Source organism: Perissodus microlepis, chromosome 7, assembly GCF_051167445.1.
Source record: "Perissodus microlepis isolate ML-2025 ecotype Zambia chromosome 7, ASM5116744v1, whole genome shotgun sequence".
NCBI lineage: Eukaryota > Metazoa > Chordata > Actinopteri > Cichliformes > Cichlidae > Perissodus > Perissodus microlepis.
This window is the reverse complement of record NC_140467.1, coordinates 57,917,880-57,939,993: the sequence shown is the minus strand read 5'-3', so window position 1 is coordinate 57,939,993 and position 22,114 is coordinate 57,917,880. Positions and strand designations below refer to the sequence as shown.

At 42.6% G+C, this 22,114-nt stretch overlaps 1 long non-coding RNA gene across 1 annotated transcript; it reads left to right on the top strand.

Annotated features, from left to right (window-relative positions):
- Nucleotides 1–1,135: 1,135 nt before the first annotated feature.
- LOC146384306 (uncharacterized) lies at nt 1,136–20,893 on the top strand. The gene is made up of 5 exons (XR_014800850.1): nt 1,136–1,231; nt 1,455–1,499; nt 8,034–8,089; nt 19,129–19,166; nt 20,621–20,893. It is a non-coding gene; the product is annotated as an uncharacterized LOC146384306 (long non-coding RNA).
- Nucleotides 20,894–22,114: the final 1,221 nt, after the last annotated feature.

Here is a 22,114-nt window from a genome sequence, read left to right as displayed (position 1 = left end):
AAAAAATATTTTGTATTCAGGCTGAATTTTTTTTTAGAAATTTTTTTTTCCTTTCACGCAATTTTTTAAAAAAGTGTTCAGAGAAAATTAATAATACTTCCCTTTGTTTGCATGATTTGGTTTATCAGACAGGCTTCTTTTATACACTAAAGCTGAAACAACACAATGAGAACATTTCAAACTAAAGTGTGCACGCTGTCCTTGTTACTTGAATGGCTGAAGACTGTGAGACCTTTTAATTGATAAAGAAAGCAATGCCCACAAAGAAATACTTCAAAGCACCAACATGAACTTAAATAGTGCCATTTGGCAATAAACGATGGCAATAAAAACTGCAGTGAATGTAACTGGATTATGGTTATCGTTGCATTTAAAGAGTAAGGAGTTACATCTCGAACCTTCATGTGAGATCAACACCAGTTTTCATTGAAATCTAAATACAACTGCTAACAATAATGCTTTCCTCGCGAATGTAGTAGTGTAAAGTAAAGAGGTACATCTGTAGTGGTGTATCAGGAATATTTTGCAGTAGGATAGACACAAATGTATAATTTAAGCAGCAGAAATCACAACTGTAACAAAGGTGTGACTCACCTGCTTCTCTTTGTCTCCTTCTGTCGACTCCTTTGTGACTGACAGTGATAACAGAGTAACGATGTGGAGGTTTTTTTTAGCACATGTATTCATCTCCTCGGTGGATATCAAGAAGACATGAAGTGCTTCTGTAAGTTTGGCTCATTCTGTGAATTTGTGTGCGTGTTTGTGTTTAGACTGTCTTACTTCTTCCCTTTAGTAGTAAGTGCAAAAATAACCCAGCATGCCACTGTATGTTTATTAAATGTCTATTTCGAATAATAATAAGAGTGGGAAATAGAAAACGCTTTCACGCTGGGCACTTGCACTAAAATGTGTTTTTTGTTTTTTTGCGTTGAGATTTAAACACCTCCTTTTCCTCTTCCTATGTCCAGGACATAATGTTGATATATTTTCCCCCACAGTTCAAATAAAGTCAGGGAAAAGATGGAGGAGGGGTTGCTGGGTTGAGGGTGAGGTGATGGGCGGGGTGACGTCAGGTCCCATCAGTCTGACAGACCTCCTATTGGACCAGTGCAGGCTTTTTAAAGGTGCAGGCAGAAGCGCGCAGGAGAGTCGCTCTCCTCCACAGACGAGCCGCAGCTCTCCAGCTCTCCATCCGGCAGAGAAGCAGCGGAGCCGGGCTGAGAGTCGCCAGGTGAGCGTGGAGACCTTCGGTGTATTCTTTGGGGCGTGGGGGGAGAAACAGACTGTAGAGAGAGTAGGGGAGGGGGAAGGAGAGGGTTGTAGGAAACTGTCGGAGCGTTTGGTTTCAGTCAAAGGGGAGTATATGGGTCAGAGACACGCCGAGTGACATCTGGTTGTTTTATATCCGCCGTAAGATTCAAATTTCTAATTGTGTTTTCTCTCTCGCGCTGTAGACCTGACGAGGAAGCATCTCCGAGACTGACCCAATATATCAACAGGTAGGTGCACCCACCTGTTTCTATTTCATTCTATTTTTATTTTTTTTACATATCACGCCACGACAAATATCCCAGTCACACAAAAAGTGAGCCATCCCTGCTTGTGCTGATCTCGAGACGACGGTGCCCCAAACACCAATAATGGCAGCATTAATTAGGGAGCAAAAAAAAAAAGTTCTTTATGTCGGCTCCCTGCGTGGTCCCCGTGTCGTTACCTCCTCATGGATTATCAGCATCCCCCGCTTCGTAGCCTGTTTGGGCTTCCTGGGGTCAAGTGACAACAGCTCAATGTTGAAACCCTCAGACGGAATCAATAGCCTGCTCATCTCCTGTAGGCCGGGGGACATGAAAGAGCGAGAGAGAGAAGCTTAATTGGTCTTCTTCTTTTTTCTTTTAGACATAGTTCAAAGTGTGAAGTGATGACAGTAGAGGTGAAAATGAAGTGCAGTTGGAAAAGGTCCTGCAGGGGCCCTCCTTACAACAAGGTAACCGCGCTGAATTGAACTTTTAATAGTTTCTTCCTTGCAGCCTTGTAATTAATTATCTAAAAGCTGAGCTGTGGCAAAACCACAGCTTTTTAAAAGTGTGAAAAAAATAAAGAGAGAGAAAAAAAGAGAGAGGATGGCAGTGTGTGTTTCAACCCAGGCAGGTTAGAGGTTTCAGCACCAGAGCGGCGGACAGCTCCACACATCTGGCCACATGGCCCCCAGCAAGGACGCCAGAGGTCTCTTCTCTGAATCCCAAATACAGCAGACTAGAGAGGAGCGCAGACGGAGCTGGTTACACCGCAGACAAAATGTTTCCTCAAACCTTGACGTGTCATTCCAGCATGTTATAGCTGATAAAAGTGGAAGGAAGAAAGGAAGAAAAAAACCCAGAGGAGTCTAGTGATGACAGCATGAGAAGTGTGAAGGCCAAGATGTATCATGCATATTATTCGTTTTTGTCAAAGTCCCAAATTATTCTGGGTGATTCGCCTCGGGATGTGTCAGTGACAGGCAGCCTCCTTCTGGCAGGGTCTGAGGTGTCAAAAGGGAACCTGGAGTGCAGCCAGGATTTCCTATTGTGACTTACCCCCCACTCTCTTCTGCATGAGTGCATGTTGGGCGACTCACAATCTCCATACGTACACCCCCACACGTACACACGCACACATGCACACACATGACGGCACCAAATGGTGTGACACAGCACATACAATCTGTAGCCATGAGAGAAATTCAGTGCTAACAGGTGTTCAAACAGGCCGCTTGGTACATTCTTCCAATTATTGCAATTAGATGCTGCCTGGTTACCACTCCATAATGTATAACTGCTGCTGTGGAGGAGAGTGTGTATGTGTGTCTCTCTCTGTGTGTGTGTGTGTGTGTGTGTGTGTGTGTGTGTGTGAGAGAGAGGGTGACACAGATAGACACACAGAGACAGAGGGGGAAACAGCAGGAATGAGCAAAGGAGAGAGAGGGAGAGTTTTTTTTTATGTGGCGATTGTCTTTGCTTTCTGTGGAGGGTAAGGAATAAAAAGCAAGAAGCGCACGTCTGAATTATATACTATTCAGTGAACGCGCTCTGAATTTATAACTAATCCCCTTTTTTTTGCCCTGAGTCATTATCAGCTTTAGCAGATTGTCTCAGAACTGGAGGCAGCGGTGTTTGATTTTAAATAAACAGAGCTCCCTCTCTCTGTGGCAGAGGGTGTGTTTTAGACAAACTGTTGTTTTTACTGCTTTCGTGATGTGTGCGGAGATGGGCAGCATACTGATTGGAAACAGGCCTCATCTTGTGCTCTTTATTCTGTCTTGATGAAGCGGGGATGTCTTCAAAAGTCTTCATTTGTCCAATCAAGAGTTTAAAACCCTTAAAATTTCAGCTCAAATCAAACGCTTGACATCTTTGCTTCTTTTTTTTTCTTAAAAAAGACTTAATCAGTAATCAAGATGCAGCAATTTCATGTTGATCAACTTCTTCTGGATTCAAAAGCAGGTTAGAAGGCTACTTATTTGAGGGCTAAACAGAAGAAAGTGTCTGATATTTGAGGCATTTCATCACGGCGGCGAGCGAGGGGACATCTTGATTTGATAAGTGATTGAGCCGTCGTACTTTATAGAGAGCAGAGGGCAATCACAGCAGGTCTTATCAGGGAGCAGGGGCAAAAAAAAAGAAAAAAAAAGATAACAGAGAGCCATAAAGTGGGAAAGCACAAAGCGTCACGCGAGCAGCATCTGTGTGTGTCCATAGGTGAGAGTACATGTGTGTCGTATTAAACAGGAGATGTTTGTGGCAGCTGCCGGCCTTGTTTGAACAGCAATCACAATCAGCGGCAGCAGCAGCCAAGCGTGTGGTAGTGACAGCGCTGGTGGGAGACTCTCTGCCATCGCTCCCCCGCTCTCCACCCTGCACCTTCTGCTCCTCCTCCTCGTCTTCCTTGCGTCTCTCTCTAACCTCGCCTCGCTGCCTCTCCTCTCCTCCCTCCCTCTCCCTCCTGTTGCTTCTTCGCTTCTCCCTTCAGCTAAAGTGGCTGGCATTGCATCAGTTCCACCGCAGTTGAGGCCGGATCTGAATTGATTCTCCGTCCTCTCCGGGAAAGTTATTACAGCTTCAGATCTCTTTCAGAGCGACTTCAAAAAGGCTCCACGGAAAGCCGTGAAAACAAGGTGTTCCTGTGCCTCTGTTCTGGTCTTGTGTGGCTCCTCTTTAATGCTGCCTCGGTAGTGAGAAATATATGAGCGCTGCTAGACTGCTTGGCTACCTGTGATGAGAGCGAAGCAATGCGCACATGATTTGCCTGCGTGTCCCTGGTGGTCTGTGAGGACACTGGGTAGTTTCAGCAACAACAACAGGATTCAAAAGAATCTTTGAGTATAAAGAGGAAGTTGTTAGGCTAAGATTTTTGTCTTTTTTCTAACAATTTATTAAATAGTGTATTTAAAATAAATGTGAAAATGCTAAGAAAAAGTACAAAATTGAAAAGTATAATTAACACACAGCATAAGTAAGCTATTTGTATAGATTGGGAACAATGGGACATTGTATCTAAAAATATCCGATTTTTAACTAGTCTCCACACCCGCCACCATCCTGTCTTTCTACACCTGCTGCTCACTCCTGTCTTTGCTACACCTCCCCTCTCACCCCCCAGCCGGCTTTGTTTGTTCATCCTCCGCTGTTGTTTCCCTTCCCCTCATCTACTTAGGGAACAGCCTAAATCCATTGTTTGATGTGCCCTTTTCATTTGCTGGAGGAGAGGAGAGAGAAGGAAAGTGAGCGAGGTGAAGGTGGCAGGGTCGCTTGAGGATGGAAGAGAAAAGAGGAAAATTATGTAGATGGAGGGAAGAAGCGGGAGTCCTGAAGCAACAGGCTCATAAAGCGTGTTTGTGAAGCGATTTACTGACACGGTAAACACACGGTCAGGATGTTTTTTTGTTTTTTTTCATGATTGCATTTTAATCTCTCTGTCAGTGCTGCTACAGATCTTTGGCAAGACAGTCATATATAATCAAAAACATCTCCATCTTGTTCTCTGGAGATAAGGTTTTAGGATTTATTGGCGTTATCTGGGTTTTTAAAAACATGTCCATTAATAAAATTGTTGGCATCTATTTAAATGATAAACCTCACACAGCTTGTCAAAGCATTTCATTTTAAATTTGTGCCACTGCTCTCTGAAGACTGACAGTCACACTGTCTGACTGTCGGAAATCGCTTCATTGCATTAACACGAGGCTCCCTCTTAAAGGGACGCTCAGTAGTTCACTCCTGCAGTAAACCTACTCTGTTATAAACTGAAATAAAGTGCAGATACCTGCAGTCGCAGGTGCTGCTTCTCACTGACTGACCAGTCAAAACAATGTATCCCTCCTCCTAAAGCATCAAAAAGACATTGGTGCCTAGGTGAGCTTAACAGCTAGCCTGAGGGGTAAATAGCTGTGTGTTAAACAGGCTAACCTGCCTTCTCTAACCCTCCAGTTTACTGACGTTACTGGTGTGCAGCTTTTATCTTTATTTAAACCCAAAGATAAAGCAGACCTCATCCAGAACGTCCGTAGATGTAAAGTAGAGCTACCAACAAGCAGCCCACATATAGTGTTGGATTAATTTGTTAAAAATTTGTTCCCACTGAGGAAAATTTACACGAACACCCCCATCAAGCCACAGAAAATTTTGGTAGGATACACCACGTGCCAGTTTTTGGATGTCATATGGAGGAATGAGGCAGAAGAAAGTACAGTTATTGTTTAAAATAAGATTCCGTTGATTATTGCCCCAAAGTATTTATTATGTATATGTTTCATTTGTATTTTGGTAGAAAGTAAATGGCTCCTGTCATTCTGATGACTTAACCAGCTAATTACATGTATCACATTAAACAAGTTCAAAACCTACTTGTAGTAACCTGCGTTTAACTGTCAGTCTAACATAATCACTATTTTTTTGTTCCCAACCACAAGTTTTCTCACTTTTAATACAAAAAGAATGTCTGTGCTGTTATTAAAGCTATCCCTGCTAACCCTGATAGACTGTAATGCTTTTTCTGGTCCACACTGCCTTTCAGTGTCGACTCGGGGTGAGCCTGGCTGCTTCAATTCAGCCACATTTCCACTTCATTTGGACCAGATATCAGGTGTGTTGTGACATTTCGGCCAAACCAGACCTAAACAGCATTTGCTGTGACATTTGTCATGCTAGGCTCATAACTTTCAGACACATTTGACCCGCTTTAACCCACGTAAGGTGTGGACTCTTTAAAAGACGGAGATCCTCCAGTCTTGGTGTGGCCTTTGTGTCATCGTTAGGCAAAACAACTAATGCCCTGGAAATGTGTTGGCAGCTAATGTTCTGTTGCTTATGTAGTGGGTTTTTCTTTTGTCGTTCTTGTTGTTTTTTTGTATTGTTTTTCATTGTTTTTTTAATTAAGATAATTGTATTAATGAGCAACTGTTTTCCAGTGACACAAGTTGTGAATATGGGAATCTCTCCAGCACTGCCTTGACTCCTGCATGACGTGGGCACAGCTTAACTACCCTTTACTGCTTAATAAACAAGCCAAAATAGCCCAGGAAGTTTAAATCTCATTGCAATCTGTGGGGAGGAACAGAGATCCCATGATTACACTCTCCCACTGTATTGGCCTACAAAATTATTTTTCACTTGGGAAATAATTAAAAACAATTCACAAGTACAGAATGTCTCAGAAATTTGACACATGCTAACTGACTAACTTTTTCAGGTGAATTTGCTCTCTTCTTGGCAACAGTTGGCCTTAAAAACAGTAAATCCAGCTAAAAAAGGTGAATAAATTAAGCGAATCCTGCGCTGACAGATGGTGCATCATAATTATGACTGGTTGGGTAGGAAATAGCACAAGATGCAGCAAGCAAAAATGAGACTGGAGTATCAAAATGGGACTAACGAGCAGGAGACTGTTTACCCATCGTCTTTTTTATGTTAATGCAGATCAAACTGGATAAAGTCAGTTTGTGTAGAGTGACATTTGATCCTCATCTGTGTCTCCTTTCTTATAAAAAGGCAGAATGAGACCATTTTTGTCGTCTAATGACTTGATCGGTTAAATCTTTTTCCTTCTTGAGACTTGCAAATAGTTTAGAGCTCCTCGTGGTGTGAGGCTGAGAGTGAGGACCGGCTCATGGAATGAAAAGACGAAGCTGTTCTCTGGCAGACTACAACAGACTTGTCAGGCTCGCCCCGCTGCACTGCAATATGAAAGGATTTATTTCAATAGCACTTAACAAAGGACTGCCAGCAGAAAGGAAAACACAGGTTAATGCAAATAACGGATCGTGCTTGAAAAACAGAAAGGTTGAAGACAGGAGCTGCTTCGATGTGTTGTCATAGAGCATGTGAGGGTGAACTCCATCGGTCCAGCAAAAGCATGACTCCAAATATAAAAGCTTAATTTGGGGGGGGAAATATAACCAAGAGACACATCCACGTGCCTTGAAATTATATTTAATTTCAAATAGTTTTTTTTCTGCGTGATAAGCAAGTATTTTCAGGATAGCAGGGCGAGGGGGAAAATATAATTAACTTTCGTGGTCATGGACAGAAAAATTCATGCACCAGTTATCTTGCATTGCAAATGCAACACAACCACATCCGTGTAGAATTATTATCTGATTCATGTGCAATTAAATTCAACGTTAAGGTTAATCTGTGCAGAGACTGGTGCATACCAACGACACAGATTGGTAATGCATTTGCATTTTCCTGCTTCAGACCTGCGTGTGGGTATATGTGCAGAAGTGTGGAGCACAGCAGCACTTGGAGTTGCACATGTCTTAATTGGGAACCATTCATATCGCTGTGTATCAGACAGGATTTTAAAGGCGAGAGCTCGTATAGGAGATCGTTGTTCATGTTAGATTGCATTTAAATGCTCGTGTTCTCATCCCGCCTCTTGGTCTACAGGAAAATGCAACAACATTCTTCTAATTATGTATTTAGCTGTGCAGATCTGTGCATCTCTTTTCTCTGTGAATGACTACTGCAGTTAACAATTCACATTTTTTTCACTCCAAGGTCACTGCAGAGCTCTTTAGCGAGAGGCAAAACGCTTCCTTGTCCACCTGCACACTGTGAGTAACCGTCAGCATATCGGCCATCTGCCGCCTTGTTTCTCCCTACACGTTGCATTGTGTTGTTCCTCTCAGCTGTTTGGATTCGGCTACATGTATCGCTGTTTATTTTCTGAGCGCGCGACCTTTTCTTTTTTCTTTTGCACGCTCCTCCATGTGTGAAGTCTGTTACGAGTCTTCGCGCAGGTGCGAAACCCGACATGCCCCTACTGCCTCGTTAGGTGTACGACTTTAATTGGACTGTGTGATTTTGTGTTGTTTTTACGTCATTTTTTTCACAGTGTGTGTTTTTTGTTTATTCCTGACTGTGCGTGTGTGTGCACACGCGGCACACTTCTTCAAGCATGTATTTCTCAAGTTTGTGTGTGCGCCTGTATGTATGTGTGTGTTTATAATCCAAGGCCATTCAATAGCACCACGTGGATTCATCCCATATCCCGGTCGCCATGGTTACCAGGGCCACTTATCACAGAGGGTCCCGGCAGATCAAACAGGTGTGCATCCTGACTATGTGTCTCCTCGACGACGGTTGCTAGGAACCTTTGTTGCATGCAACATACAGGTGCTTGTCACCTCTGGCGAAAACCAGCATGAGCGCAAAAACATTGTCGTGATGTCCTGGTCTGTACTGGTGAGTGTGTGTGTGTGTGTGTGTTTTTGCACTCGGTGTCCTTGTGAGAAACAGTGTGAGGTTCGATTCTTCTGAGAGTTTTTTGGTTTTTTGTTTGTCTTTACTTCATGGAGCTGCTCCTGCAGGACCTGGTGCTTAGGTTAAAGTTTAAAATCCATCAATGAATGTTTGAGGAAATTCAGTCTTGCACTTTCATGAAAAAGGTGAAGATTATCCTGACTTCTGTTAGTCAACCCTGTTCCCATGATGCCAATTTACTGAGTTTGAAAGGCAGGTTGTAACAACCCTGATTGCATCATATTAGTATTATTTATAAAGAGCTAAAGGAAACATTTGGACACATTTAATTAATCTGGAAAGGAGAAGGAAAAAACCCAACAAAAGTATTGTTTGATGCTGATTGGTGCACAGAAATACATGACATCACTCTTTTCCAACTAAGCCCTTCCCACTTTAAACATGCAATCTTATTAGATCAGCCATCCGTCCATACATCCATCCATTTTGTGCCTCTTATTTGGCTCCAGGTTGCAGAGGTAGCAGTCCAAGCAGCAATGTGAGAGTAATTTTAAATATACTGCTCATAAAATAAATAAAATCTAATAAATAAATGATGTAATGGTCAGTGAAAACTAAAATCATCAATCCGTTGAAGGCTGAGTTCAAGTGTTCCCTTATTTAAACATTTTTTGAGCCATAAATTATTCTAAATATCATTGTTATAAATGTTGAACTTGGGTTTAGGACTTTAGGAGCAAAATCCCACTTTAGGTGTGAAACCTGACTTCAGTTAGTACACATCTGTATTAAAGCTGCAGATGTGAACGCTTCCTCGTGCAGCTTTAATACAGATGTGTCTTTAGGGTTGGGGGGACGGATGACGAGGAGGAAATGTGAAAGGAAACAATAACGGGACAATGAAATGAAAGGACGCAGAAGATTTGAGGAAAACTGCCTCAACAAGAAAACAAATAACTGTGTCACGCTGTGAACTCAGCGAGGGCGTTTTGACTTGGACGCCCTGCTATGTCCACCTCCCCTTCTCTGCCCCCCCGTGCAGACTACCACCGCCGCCCTTTCACCCTAAGCCCCGCTGTTTTCCACCTCCACCCTCCTCCACATGCAACACCTGTCCTCCTATTCATCCTACTGCCGACATCTCCATCCTCCAGCACCTACTTTAGCTTTGCATCCTCTGGAGGAATCCTGCTGCCGATATTCCCCTTCACATCTCCTTCGCAATCTAATAAACATGAAAGGCCAAACATAAGCCCCCACCCTCCCTCCCCCCAAAAAGAAAAAAAAATCCCTTTCTTCCTCTCCACTTAGCATTAACACACAAGAGTAAAGCTATTCCTGATATTAAAATCATCATCAACTTCGGGTCTCTCACAGTTTGCTTCGCGCTTCGCTTCCTCCGATAATATTCACGAGATAATTAGTATTGACAGGAAGCACATGGTCTTGTTCAGTCAGCTATTGAGTCTACAAGTATCCTCATAAATCCAATTGACAAGTGGCTTGCAGTCTGAGCTGCCCCCCACCTCTTTGTGAGTTTCTGTGTGTGTACACAATTACTGCAGGCAGACTGGATCTGAACTCACCTCGGGGGCATTTACACCTGCAGTTGATTTTGATTTTGTCTGTTTATGCCATCATTAAGTTTGGTGCCAGGTGAATGAGGGAGACTTAAGTGAAGCGCGAAACAACACGCAGTCTTTTTTTAAAAGCCGGATTTCTCTCGGTCCTCTTCTCTTGCGCCGCTTTCCTCCCACGTGTGCTTCACCTTTTCCATATGTCGCTCATTTGAGCTTTAATCCCCACATAGCACCTTTTCTTTCTCTCGCTCTCACTCCCCCATTTTCTCTCCTCTCTCTTGCACCTCTCTTACAGCACTTCCCTCAGATCTCCTCTCCTCAACAAGGCACCCCTCATCCTCTCCTCCTCCCTACCTCCTTTCCCTGCATCTCCCCCGTTCTTTCCATTCGCGGTCCTTCCACTAACCCAATAACCTCGGCTCTCAAAGCTCCCCTCGCCTCTCCACCTCACCTTCCCTGCTGCTTTTCCAGCAACAACCAGCCTCCCCCTCAAGCCACCTGCACGCCGCCCCCACGTCTCTGGCTGCTTCTCCCCCTGCGGCAAGCCCCCATCTCAGGCTGCGGTGTACAGGATGCTCCCTCGGTGAGAGGTCAGTGGTCTGGCTGTTTTTCTCTGTTCTCCCCCTCAGCGTTTCTCCAGCCATGACTGCAGATCACACAGTCTTTCATTCACTCTTGAATAGCCTGCCAAAGGGTTACATATATATTTATATGTCCAATATTCTTTTCACAAATACAGTTTAGCTCATAATACTTTAGAAAGCTATTTGATACTGTATTTTATAGTCAGTGGTAAGTGCGATCTCCTTGGGGATGAGGTGATTTTATAGCCACTCTGATGTGAACTATTATAATTAACTAGAGGAAAGATCTTACAGTTTAAATAACAAATTTTAAATACAGCAAAGTAAAGACAAGAACGTAAACCTAAAACTTAGCCAACGATATAAAAATGAGCTTCTACATTCTAATCGTCGTTCGCTGCGATTGCCATGAAACAGGAGACGTAGCCTGAACTGATGCATTCGCGTTTCTGTCTGTCCTATAGGGCTGATTAATTGTAAACCAATTTAAACACTGTTTTCAGTTGCAAAGAGATAAGAATTACCTGAAGCACAAAAAAGAAGAGAGAGACCTAATTGCTGAACCTGCTAATTTAACATTCATTTGTTTAAATGTTCTTTGGCAAAATTTATCTCTCTATATAAATTATCTTCAGAATTGCAAATCATAATGTATGCCGGTGGACAACGGACAGAGAAATCTGTTTTGTCACCGAGTGAATAATGAAAATGTGTCATCTTGGACGAGGACGGCAGACGCACGGCGCTCTTCAGAGAATTCCATTTTCTAATTCTCTGACAGACGCAGAGGGGGAGCTGAGCACATGTAACTCCCCCTCACATACACCAATTACCGCAATGAGCAAATGAAAGGCTGTGTCCCATCAGGGCCGCCGTAGGGGGTAGAGAGAAAGAGAGGGAGAGGGGAATGCATGGAGGGAGGGGGGGGGGGGGGGGGGGGGGGGTAATACATAATTGCCCCCCCTCCCTGCACAGACACACATACATCACCAACAATCATTGTGTGGTGTCTGTGTTGTCGATAATCCTACAGTTGTCTGTTACAGCAGACCGGCCCTCCCCGCTTGCACACGCTCTTCATGGGGGTTTGTTTTACGTGTTTTCTTTATATTTCTGTCTCCATTTCTTGTCTGCGTTTCTCCATCATGCCATTTTACCCACTCCACAGATCCCTCCGTCTCCCCACCTCCTCCTCATCAACTGTCACCATGCTCAGTGACATTTTGCCTGCCTTAGTTTTTACAAAATAGCAGTCAAAATATGTAGAGACAGTCTGCAGGGTCAATCAGTATTATCTGAAGCTTTACATCACCCGAACGAAAGACAGTGATTGACTGACTGAAGCTTAATTACTGTTAGTGCCAGTATCAGGCTTTAAAAATGCGTTTCAACACTCATTTTCAAGTACACGTTCCCGTTGCAGAGAGCAGGCAGACTCCTGAGCTGAAGGCAGCAAAATCAAACTTAAGATCCGAACCTTTGTGTCTAATTTACAGCCGCTCTGCATGAGCCTCTGGGGTGCTAGAACTTAAACCTAACTGTAAATCTGAGAAGTGTGAAGCCCACCTGACTGCATGTTCTCACTGTGCTCGGCTGCAGCTCAGTGCCTCAGCAGGCTAATTGAAGTCAACCACAGGGCACTGCTAATGATCAGCCCACAGCGACCCTCGATCGTCTGTCATCTTTCTGTCTGCTGCCCTGTGTGGTATTTAGAGACATCCTGAAGCTTGGCAGGAAATGAGAGAAAGGCAAAAAAGCAGGGTAGAAAAAAAAAAGAGAAAAGACAAGGGAGAGGTGGTGTCGGTGGTGTGGACAAATGACCCAGGTGATGAAATGACCATCGCGCTGCGTAGGAAGTAGCCACGTCCGCCTCTGCTCACTTCCGCTCAGTGGCCAATATCCATCCTCCCCGAGCTCCCCGTGGCTCCAAATTCACTAACACAAAATCGATACGAGCAGGTGGAGCAGGAGGTGGGAGGACAGGAACTGTGGATGAGGTGAGAGGAGCAGGAGGAGGGGTGCAGTGAGAAGAGGAGTGCGAAGAAAAAGGAGAGAAGGTAGAAAAATGAAGGCAAAAGAAGAGAAAGAACAAAGGAGGTGAGGAGGAGATGGAAGGAAAGGAGATCATGCGAAGGAAGGGGAAAGGGGGGGGGATCAGAGTGAAAGGACAGAAGATGAGAGGAAAGACAAGAATGAAATCGGAAGAGGAAATTGAATTGAAGGAAAAACAGGAGAGAGGAGGAAATAAAATTAAACAAAGTAGGAGAACGCAGCACAAAAGGAGAAGAGCAGCAGATACAGGAAGGTAAGAATGGACAGTAAAAAAGAAAGAAGAAGAGAGAAAATGAAAAAGACAAGTGGTGGGAGAAAGGGAAGGAAAAGTGAAAAGGAGAGGACAGAAAAGGAGAGGACAGGGAAAAGAGAGGCAAATGGGAGATAAAAGACAGAAAAATGAGGGAAGCAGTAGTAGAAAGGGAAGTTAAAAGGAAAAAAGATGGTGAGCAGGTGCTATAATTTCTTCTTTTGTGCAATCATCTGAATAAAATCTATCTGACCCTTAAACCTGGAGAAGCTCGAGCGTGTGGAACAAAGGACACAAATCTGTTTTGTCCGTTCGGTGAAGGCTGTGCTTTTTTTTACTGCCACAACAAAATGTAACCAGTCAACTGGAGTTTATTTCTGCCACGTTTGCCCCCGTGGCATTTGGGTTTATGAGTCGAGCCTTGGCAGTTAGATATAACGAGTGTCAAGGCTCCGCCAACCAGACATAATGTCCTGTATTACCACGAGAGAGTCCAACCTGAGCCCGAGGACACCAGAAAACCAGCAAATTATTGCCCACTGATGCCGTTTGCTTCTTTCATTCCTAATACCCAAATACAGTTGACTATTTGCAGCATTTTTGTATTTATTTTTGTACATTTCAGTCCAATAAAGAAAAGCAACAAAGCTAGAAATAAAAAATAATAAGACGCCTAATGCTTTGGCCAACAAAACAAAATATTTTTGTTGCTGCTTTTGGATCAATATTCTTTTTAAAAAACAGGGATTTAAAAGAAGGTTTGTGATTGATTATGCGTTTGTTTGCTACAGACTGCAGCAGAGTGAGCTGAAAGCAGACAAATCTGCTTTTATATATATATATATATATATATATATATATATATATGTATGTACACACTGCACATGTGTGTGTGCACAATAACAGCAATGCAATCCAAAAGAACATCCCTGCAGTAAATATAACTTAAGCCTGAGCTTTAATTTTGCGTTACATTTCAAGCCATGCATGTTTTTTAAAAGTTTTTCTCCAAGCATGCACACGCGATATCACCACATTAAGAGCCTTGTCCATGTGAAGTGGCGGCACGAATTAAAATAAACTCTTGGGCACTACAGCAGCTCTGTTTCACTCTCATGAAACCGTAACCTATTTGAATTCATCATCATAAGCGAATGGTTAACGATTTGATTAGCTTACCATACATGTAAAGGGAAATTATTCATGTCCGATATGATGGAATATGATAAAAGGCTTTTTTTTCCTGCACTGTATAAGAATTACATTTCACTAACAGGCCTTGACAACCTAATTGAACATTAGTCTAATATAGAACATTACCAGAAGAGAAATGAAAGCCTGATGTCCTTGAACACTCTGTCAGCTTCATTGTGAACACTACTGTCTTCTCCCAGTTATTTCTCTCTTTGGCTCTGAGTGAAAGGACCTTCATCCCAAAGTGGATAGCATAATTTAGCCTGCTCTAATGACATAGAACTATTCAGCAGGCTGCCCATAATTGTTGGACCAGGGCTTGGAGAATAATAGTCCCAAACTCTCACCCTCCGAGCTTTTCATCCGTTCAAGTCTTAGTACACGCAGTGACCTAAGTCCTCTAGAAAGACTGAGAGACAGAGATAACTAGAGCCAGTAAGTTATGTGAACTATGGGGAGCCCATTATTTCTTAATATGCTTTTTTAATGTGAAAATTAGAAGCAGGCTGGACGTGGAGCTAATACCTAATGTGTCATTCTCTGAGTGTGTGCGTTCATGGGTTTAACCAGGCAGCGTGCCCTTGTGTGGCGATCTTCAGTGTTCCTCGACTAATACCTGTAACTCAGTGGCTCATAGTGGACGTTAATGAGTACCGAGAAGGGCAGAGGGAGAGAGAGGGAAAGGGGAGCAGTGCTGGTCTAATGAACTCATAGCTCGCTGTACGCTGTCAGTCTCCTGCTCAGCACTGTGACCTGGACAATGCAGCCACATTGTTGCTCCGGCATTGTGTGTGCTAACCCAGGCAGCCAGCGCCCCATAGAGAATCAATAGCTCCTGTAACTTAAACTTGGTGGCGGTGCGGGCCAGCGAAGGCAGCTGTCACTCTGGGCATTGTTGGCTCTGACAGCAGTCGCTGATGAGGGCATTGTGAAGAGAGAAACGGCAGAAAACTACAGAGACGTCGTGATGAAATGTGGAGGCTACAAGTTCAACGTGAGATGATCAAGATTTATATCTAGAGCTGCAGCAGCGAAGAAAAACGGCAAAGTTAGGGAGTGTGGAGAAAATATTTAGGGGAAAGCAAGGTCAGAAAAGGGGAATAGTCTTCTATTTATTTCCCCAGATCTACATTATATTTTTAATTAACGTAGGTTATACACGTCTGTCTTTGTACATGGACAGTGTAATTGTGGATATAACATGATGCAGACATTATTTTGGCTGTCCAAATGTCTCTTACTAATATTATTGTTGAAATTTGGCCAGGCCAGTTAAGATTTTTTCATTTTTGCTCTAAAATGTAGGATTTCTATTCATATTGTATTGTTCTTTATTATTTAGGCAGAATACTTTATTCTAAAAATACAACTAAGAACAATAAAAATTTCAAAATTTGTATGTCACAGCTACACATGCATGAAACGTTAAAGAAGTAAAACATTCATGCGATAGGAACAAATAAAAATACTCAAGGCTTCATTTGTTTAGTGGTCTAGGCGATCGAGCGTGCTGCTTCCATTCAATACTACCGCTATCCAAAATAAACATTTAATGATAAAGCTTCAGATTTTGTGAAACATAATCGTGAGCCCCTCCCCAACTTGGTAATTTATTGGTCCAGAAATGTGGCCGATGAAGGTTTTTTGCATAGAGAGAACACAAATTGTTAAAATAAAAGCAACGTAACCAGGGAACTGGATCAGTACTGATCAGTTTAGTTCAACAGAAATCCCAGATCCAGACGAGGACTCTTTACAGTCTCAGAAGAGAGGAACCATCAGGTCACTGAGGTATTCAAAAACTAACACATTTCTTCAGATGCATGGCAGCTTCCTGCTCAGATTCCTGATGCCTTGCTAGTGTTATGATGTGACGCTAGTGCAGACATTGGTTGTGACCGAAAAATCGATGAACTGTCCAATCAGTCTAGAATTGAACCTTAGTAGGTCTGTTTTCCAGCTTTCCAAGACCATTTCTGCATATTATGACAAGCTGTAAAGTGCCACTTTTGCTGCGTTGTGTCATCGTTTGGGTATCAAAGTGTCAGGAAAAGTGCTGTTTACGTTTCACATTTGCATCTGTCAGCAAAATGAGGCCATGCAGAAAGGAGAAGCTGAATTCTCACCTACTGTCATCACTCAGGCACCAAAATCACAATATTACACATCCTTAAATCCTTAAGGGAGTTTTCATAGTGTCAACAACAAGGTTTTTTTTTTATTTTTAAACTTGGCCTTCAGGTCTATAGCACTAACCACTAAAGCCCATTAGGGTTTGGTGAGTGCCGTATGTTTAAACCCCGTCTTTGTGGGGGCTATTTTCAGCCACTGATTAACAGGTTTAAAAAGAAAAAGCCAATTTTCATGATAACAAGTGCAACAATGTGTCTTTGATAGTTTCTCGGAAACAGTGGAGCTCAATGGGCCTCGAGGAATAGCTTATATGAGGCTTTGGCTGCAGAGACAATATTGGTTTTGGTCTTTTTGTGCAGTGTGTTGACTCTAAGAGGGCTGAGCAAGAGAACCATGGAGAGGCAAAGAGAAACGGCATGATGCAAAGGAACACTAAAGCTTCAGCCAGGTAATAATCAGGATGTGAAAATCAATTTAAGAATTAAGAAAGGAACGTAGGGAGTTCTTCTTCTTCTTCTTTTTTTCACGTTCTTGCGAAAACTGTGATTTTACAGTGGTGTTTTTAAGGTTGCGAAACCCATTTTCTTATGCAAACCGGTGAAAACCATTTATCCTATGCCGTGATTTCAGACATCAATCATGCATGTCATGAGCAAAATAAGAATGTGTTACTTAATTCCTGGAGAAAAAGGTGCCTCTATGAGATATGAAATTTTTTTCCTCCAGCTTTGGTAATATAAGACTTTTAAATTATACATTTAACAGCTCAACAGCCTCTGGTCCTGCTCCTTAATGGGCTTTAGACTGAGGTTTGATTGGATCCTGTAGTGCCTCGGCCCCTACGAGGACCCTGAAAGGCTCCGCGGAGCAGAGCACCCAGAGAGCAGGGATGTGAATAGAAAGGTATTGAAGCAGGTATTGAGGTCCTAAAGAGGTGTGTGTGTGTGTGTGTGTGTGTGTGTGTGTGTGTGTGTGTGTGTGTGTGTGTGTGTGTGTGTGTGTTCTTTTCAGGTCTTAAGAGCTCTTATGCCTGAGCAGTAAAACATGGAGCACAGCACTCCCCGACCCTGCCGGTCATTTCATCTACTTCCAAATGTCACTGTGTCACAGACCTTTGTTAAGATCAGCAACCAGGGCAACAGTGTGTGTGTGTGTGTGTGTGTGTGTGTTCTCTAGGTGAACTGACCTGACACACAATGTAAAAAAATATATAAATATATCAGGAAAAAAAAGGGGGAACCACTCAAAATTGCTCTTTATTGCTTCGCTGCTGTCTCCTGCTCCTCAGCATGTCCATTGCATTAAAACCATCAGTCTGGGCAAGATGGCCGTCATTAGAAAAGTGGTCTTGACCACTTGAGGTTGTAATTAAAGAAGTGCAATTCGTCGAGGGTTGGAACGCACAAAACAAATGGTGGCGAAACAATACAGACATCACAGAAGCTCCACATCCCCAGTGCAGTTCAGAGAAGCCACGGATTCTGCTTGGATCCCGTTTCTCCTCCGGGACGGTAATGAGGAGGGAAAGCCACGGCGGTCAGCGTGTGGCGCGGGACCGTTTACCCGCCATTAAAGATTAATAGAAATAGAAAGAACGGCAGAGAGGTCAGCACGGCCGAAGCCAGCGATATTAACAGGAAATAGGATGGAGCAGAGCTGCTGTAGGCGGGCTACATCTAAACAAGCCATTATCATTCATTTACAGGATATTTGTCATTCACAACACAACCTGCACCCACAAACCGCGTTGTGCTGTTTGGCTCGAATTGCAGACAACCGCTGTAAACAGTTATCTCGCTGCTTTATTCACACTCATCTGCACTTTGCTTTTTTTTCCTCCTTCCTCTCCACTTATCCCTTCTTCTTTTTCATTTCCTTTCCTCCCCTCCACAGCTCCTCTCATTCTCCTTTTTCCTTAATTTCCTATGCTCTCATTTTCTCGTTTCTTTTACTTCCCCCCCTTTCCCCCTCTCCTCATCTTCTCTCCCAAATCTTTTACTTTCCTTAATCATTTTATCCAATTTTTTTCTGCTTCTTGCTTCTTATTTTTGTTCCATTTTGTCATTTTTGCATCTTTTACCTCCTTTCTTATGCTTTGTCATTCTTTCCTTTTCCTTTAATTTCCCCTTTTTCCCTGTTTATCTCCTTTTGTCTTTTCCAGTGATTTTCACGTCTTCAGTTTCATTTCCTTCTTCCTTTCCTTCCATGTCCTTTCTTTTCAACAAATGTCCCAATTTCTTACCTACTTCCCTTTCTTTTTCCTTCTCTTATGATTATCCCATCCCTTTATTCCTCCTTTTTCATTCCTCTATTTCTTTTTTACTCCCTCCTTACCACCCCCTTTCCCCTTTCCTTTAATTTCCTCTTTTCTTTGCTTTCATATCCTGTTTCTTTTTTACTTTTACCTTGCTTTCCTTGTCTAAGTTAACTTTCCTTTCCTTTCCTTCCCTTCCCTCCTTTCTTGACCTTACCTTTCTTCCCTCCTCTTGCTTCCCTCATCCTCATCCCGCAGAGATCCAGCTTTATTGGCAGAGCTTTACAGATCCAATACCAGGAGATTAAACTAGTGTCCTTTTCCTCTTCTGTTATTAAAACAGCCGCTCAGCAAAGAGGGATCCACGGAGAAACATCCACGGTGAGACTTGTGTTTCTGTGTGAATTGCATGTGTGCTGTACAGTAGTTATCGGTGCATTATTATCCTAGCAGCTCACAGGCCAGCGGGGATGCTCCCCTAAATTAATTCATCAAGGCTGCTTCATCTCTCCCAGAGTACGTTTTTTTTTTTTCTTTTCCTGTTTGCATCAACATGAACAGATCCCAAGTGCCTTGATGTTCCTGGATGTTTACACCATGTGTGAAAAAGGAATAAAAGAATGTTGATTTATGTAATGAATGCAGTGAAATAAAGAGCATACACATCTAAGTCAGTCACACAAGTGTGTGATTAGCTTGTGTGACATATTCATGTCATTTGCTGAACTGTGAGATAGAATATGATCATTCCTCTTCACTGTAAATGTTTTTCGTAATAACTCCTCTTTTTACACAGATTAAACATCACGACAGTGTAGTATGCTGTGGAAGACTAGTGATTTTGTTGTTGTAAATTCATGTTTTTGACAACAGAGTCACAGTCTACCTCGGTATTCCACACCTGGACATCTTTCCTTCTAATTTCCAGTCAGCTCCCCTGGATGTTTTTCTCTTTAAAATGTGAATCCACGTTGCTGATTCACATGGAAAGCTACACTTCAGGTTTGCTGTTGGTAATGTTGAGAATGCCTTGTCAGTATATACAATACATATAATAAGAAACATTGTAACTTTGATATTTATAAAATCCCTGTAATCTCTGTAGCTCAAACCTGCAATCCTTCTTTCAACCAATATTTTCCCAGTTACATTTAGGTGTAACATTTCAGGCTGGATTATGCACACCAGCACTGGGATCAGTGGGAGATGGTTGGGGTGGATGATGGGCATATGAAGCTCCTGCATGTCCCACTTTTGCATTATACCTTTCTCTGTGTTTGAGATTAAAAGCACTGTGGTTCCGGTCTGGAAAAGACTGTAATCATTTAATGTAATGAAAAATCATGTGTCTGATGATGTGTGTACATTTTTTTCCTGTATTCTCCTCTGAACTGAACTGTTTGTCAAATATTTGCTAAAAGTTCTGCTGCCATTTGAAGAATTTTGCAGAGTGCATTCAACAATAGATGTCTACCACTGCCACGGTTAATTTGGTGTAGAACTGCTGCTTTTGGATTTAATTTGCTGGAGTTGCAGCTGAGATTTTTTATTTTTTTTTAAACTGGTTCAGATGTGTTTTAGACCCTTAGTTCATTTCTAGTGAAACATTTTATTTTGGAGCCAGTAAAAAATTGAGTCTTTGCTTTTCAGATTTTATTATGGCCTTGTGATGCAGTTCTGTGGTATTTTAATAGTCTCCCACGTGTCTCTTATTGATTGTTCACTTTGGCCTCACCATTGTGGTCACTGACTGAATTTGGGGATGTTTGCAAACACCTAAAACTTTCAGTTATATTTACTTGAAAACTTCAAGCAAAATACTTTTTGCTCTCCAGGTGTCCACTGCCTCAAATCTCCACCTGTTTTCTTGTAAGGTAAGTACTGTAAACATTTACAGTTCCTGAACTCGCCTCTTTGTTGTCCTCGTTGGGAAAACTGCAGATTAAATAAAATGTTGAGGTAAAAACTTTGCTCCCAGCATTAAAGTGTTTCCTGCGCACTCGCAGAGCAGAGAAAAAGTCATGTTTCTGTGCCGACACTTCTTGTACATGATTTGTACTGCCATGTGTACATTTTCACCTGTACCTGAAATAAAATGAGAGCCTGGAGCCCTTTGGTGTGAGCTGATTAATGTTCCGCGCTCTGCATATTCCACCCCATTGTACATCTCAGCCAGACTCCAACTGTGGCAATCAATTCAATCAGCAGTGCTTATGAACCCATTACAATCTAGCTGAGAGCAGGCGGGGGCTGCATCCTTCGACTGGCCTCAGAGTAATTACTATTTAGTCAAGCCAAAAAGGATGGATGGATGGATGGATGGATGGACTAATAAAACACATCCTTAATCACTGCATGTGACTATGAATATGCATTACAGTGACTGGGCAATAGGAGTGGGTGTTGTGATATTTACACCCCCTCTGAGAACGCCATAGCACGTTGCCATGGTGACTAACGTGTCTTCAATTCTGAAGGCCAGAGGTCTTGCGGTGTTGCGAGGATGCCTGCAGGCCTCCAGGGTCTAATATATGATGTTGGAAATTCACGGGCGGCAGCGCAGCCAGAAACAGCCGAACCACTCTCACCTCGCTCGTAATTATAGGCTCAGCTCTCGGTCTGCACAAGAAAGGGTATTTAACAGCGCCGTGAGTGAAATTTTCAAGCATGTGTTTGAACCTCTGACCTCCCGATGACCAACATGCATTTCTGTGTCACTCAAGCAGGAGTCGTACTTCTAGGGGCTTCTGAGAGCCGCACACGTGGGAGTGCTCTGATGAGGCATTTATTGTTTACTGCTTCTTTTTTAACCCCTCAGCATCCACTTTTTAGACCTTTTTATTTCCCCTTAGGCAGCTTCAAGGCTGGCAAAATCCCATTCACGGCACTCAGTACTCATTTCACTTTGTTTCTACTATTCATTATGTGTTGTTTCATGCATCACTTTATACAGATTTCAAACAATTTTTTTTGCACATAAAACCTCCAGCCAAACAGATCAGTGGGGTTAGAAAGGTGAAGTGTACCAAAGCAAAATTTACTCTTCTTTACATATTTCTATTCTGTTCTGCTGCAAGGACACTACTCTTTACAAGAGGGAACCAAATACACCCACTCCTTAACCAGCCTTTTTTATTTGTATTCAATTCTTGTAGATTTAAAAGCCTCAACGCACAATCATCTAAATCAACTACTACTATTCTGTCAAATACTGACAGAAAAAAGTTAAATAAAAGTTTGGTTGGTTTTAAAGCTTAGTTGAATATTTTGAGACCCAACAGCGTGTTTGTTTCACTGGCTCTCCAGCTTCAGAGTACACAGACTGGCTC